Source organism: Gekko japonicus, unplaced genomic scaffold (genome assembly GCF_001447785.1).
Source record: "Gekko japonicus isolate JY-2015 unplaced genomic scaffold, Gekko_japonicus_V1.1 scaffold3185, whole genome shotgun sequence".
Taxonomy (NCBI): Eukaryota; Metazoa; Chordata; class Lepidosauria; order Squamata; family Gekkonidae; genus Gekko; species Gekko japonicus.
This window is the reverse complement of record NW_015160932.1, coordinates 106,891-110,153: the sequence shown is the minus strand read 5'-3', so window position 1 is coordinate 110,153 and position 3,263 is coordinate 106,891.

The window sequence follows — 3,263 nt, the reverse complement described above, 5'->3', positions numbered from 1 at the left end:
TTATCACAAGTCCACCACATATGGTAAAATGAGCCCTCTTTTTTCTTACATTTCCAACATTTGTTAGACATATTTTCATTCATATTAGCAATCTTTTTAGGTGTCATATACCATCTATATATCATTTTATAACAATTTTATAACAATTTTCTTTTACATTATTACAAGTTGAATTTTTCATTGAGTTTTTCAATTCAAGTTGCTTCTTTTGCATCAAATTTTTACACATCACCTTTGACTTACTCTTATTCACATAAAAACCAGCCCAGTCTCCAAATTCTTTGATTTTATCCATTAGCAATGGTAAATTCCTTGTTGTATCTACAACTAAAAACATTATGTTGTGGGGGGGGGGGAAGGGATGCACCTTTGCTGGACTTTTTCAAGTGAAGGCTAGACAACCATATTTCGGGTATGTTGTAGGGTTATCTTTTGGCTATGCTCCTGCAGAGTGCAGGGGGTTGGACTAGATGACCTGCAAGTTCCCTTCCAACTCTAACATTCTATGAGTCTATGAAATCAGCATCAGTAACAAAACTACAGAGAGGAGATGCAACAACATCATAATCCAGCTGGTCTCACAGGCACCAAGTCCAAGTCACACAGGCAGGAGCAGGGCAAAGGAATGTTCACAGCATAGTCCATACAGTCCAAGGTCAGTTGTTACAGTCAGAGTCCAAAAGCAGAGTCAAGATAGTCCAAGAGTCACAGGATTAGAGCAGAGTCAGGAGTTGTGGTCACAGGATTCACTGTGAGGTGACATGTTGCTTCCACAAGTTGGCAACAGCTCACACCCAGCTTTATGTAGCCTTTCCCTAATTAGTCTTATCTGCATCGGGCAGGGCTCCTGTAATGAATCATCTTGTAGCTGTTGATGGGCCATTAATCTTTTACTCTGTCTGTGTTCTTGCAATTGCCTTCTGATCTTAGGCCTTCTTCTTTCTATGGGGTGTCTGTGTGGGAATTCCAGGGGAGTCGTGAGTGCCTCCAGAGGTATTTGCTCCCTGACTTCAGCTGGCTCAGTATTATCTGACTGGAATTCCTGAGTGTCCTCTACTCTGAAGTTATCTTTCACCATGCTGGACTCAGGCTCGACTTCTGAGGAGTCCTTACTCACACTGGGCTCCAGTTGCCAATCAGACTGGTCCTCACCCAGGCTGGGCTCAGGCAGCAAGTCAGAGTCTGGCTGCACCTCAGGCTGAGGCTGGTCCATGACACTGAGATTGTTGTTGACACCCAATGGCAATATTAGGCCAGGCCAGAAACTTGTTACTCAGCCCCTTGTATGTTGCTTCACATGTTGTAATTTCTCCTTCCTTGTTCTCCCAAATGGATGTAAGCTAACTTTATAGGAGAACCAAATCACTGACCCCCTGATCAGCGTGAGCCAATCAAGAATGCCATCCAAAAGATGATTCTTGAAGAAGAGCAGGGCTCTCCACTCCCCTCTGAATATAATTAAGTCAGATTACTTGGATATTTCATACTTTTTATCTTGGCCTAGGAATAGCAGAAGAGTGATACGCATTTGACATGAAACTCTCCCCAATGTTATTTTTTACCCTTGGATGTCACAACAGGAAATAAGCTGTTGCTTTACATTTACAACAGGGGCAAATGCTGATGTTTTAAAACTGTCAGGGTGATTGATGCAGAGGTGAGCATCTCTTGACAGAGGGGCTGATGGCAGGAAAATAGCACTGATGACCTTGCAGCAGGAAAACGCACATTATTCCTTCCACATGAAATGCTAATGCACCCTTGCACTTGGATTTTGCTTTCCAAAAGGATTGGAGCATACTGAGCACAGGGAAAACCTGGGAAGATGATGATTAGAGAATGATGCTCTGGATCTCCTAAAAAAGGGGCAGGGGTGATGAAGGAAAAAGAAAGCTGAAGTGAAGAAAAACCTGCAAGTGCAAGCAGCCATAGTATGGAAGTCATTCTAATTTAACCTTCCTGCATAACCATCAAACAATTCAGAAACCCATTAGAACCACGTTTAAAACACTTTTCCTGGTTTTTATTTTTTTTGCACATATACAAGTACATTTAAAACTGCCTGTTTCTCAGATGTGCGCTCTAACAGCAGGAGAGGGGGCTGAACAGTGCTTTCTGTGGTCCATGTGAATCTGGCCTAAAGCATTTATGACTTTTCAGTTTAGAAAACAGACTGCTAAGATGGGACAGGATGGAAATTGATAAAATTATTGAATGATATAGAGAAAGTGGATCTAGCAAGATTCCCCCCCTTTAATAATACAACAAATTGGAATTATCCAGTGACCCAGAGATCTGCATTAGTTTCAAAATGGACAAAAGGAAATAGCATTTCACACAACTCATAGGTAATGTGGACTTCTCTATCATAGGCTGTAGTGATAGCCACTAATACAGAAGGCTTTATAAAGAAGGGCTAGAGACAAAATTATCTGAGATGGCTATCAATGTCAGCTGTGATAGCCAAATAGTACGTCAGTGTTCAGTGGCAATATATTTCTGAATACCAGATACTGTGGGCACAAAACAAGGGAAGGCTGCCCTCTTCAGATCCTACCTATGGGCTTCTTGGAAGCATCTAGCTGGAAAGTGGATGGTGGATTTGATGGACACTCAGTGTGATGAAGCAAATCTCTCAGTATTTTTTTTAAATGATTGAACTTTATAGTTGTCATACAAGACTAAAAGTTGATAAAAGTAACAGTCTATAATTATAATTTGTAAACCTATATAATTACGGTTGTGTAGAATATGTAAACAATAAAGGTAATCATTTAAGACACTGAGTATTTTTCATAGCAGCATTTTGTCTCTAGGCCCGCTTTTAAATATGAAGGTTGTTCATTATTTCAAAGGAAAAAGAGACATTCTGGCCTTCAGTCCCTTTTCCGAAAATATTTCTTGGCAGAAAGAACATGGCTCAGATGTATTCAGCCCATGATGTCAGAATTTTTAAAAACCACATTTGGCAATCCTTTGTAAACTGGGGTGTAATGAATGGATTGTAATTTCATTTTTTTTTTGTTTCAGCTCAGACTTAATGCTAAATTACCTAATATTTCATGCATCCGTCAGAATTAAATGTATATTTATGGAAGCTGGCACTGGTAAATGATTCCAGCCCTTCCTTCCTCTCTCATGTACAGCTGGAAGACATGTCTCATGGGCAGAATTAAAAAAAGTATATCAAGACCAATGTCTTAACAGCAGGCTCTCACATAAATAATCCATTGGCACTGGAAGTGTGTGCTTTTAGATGGGGG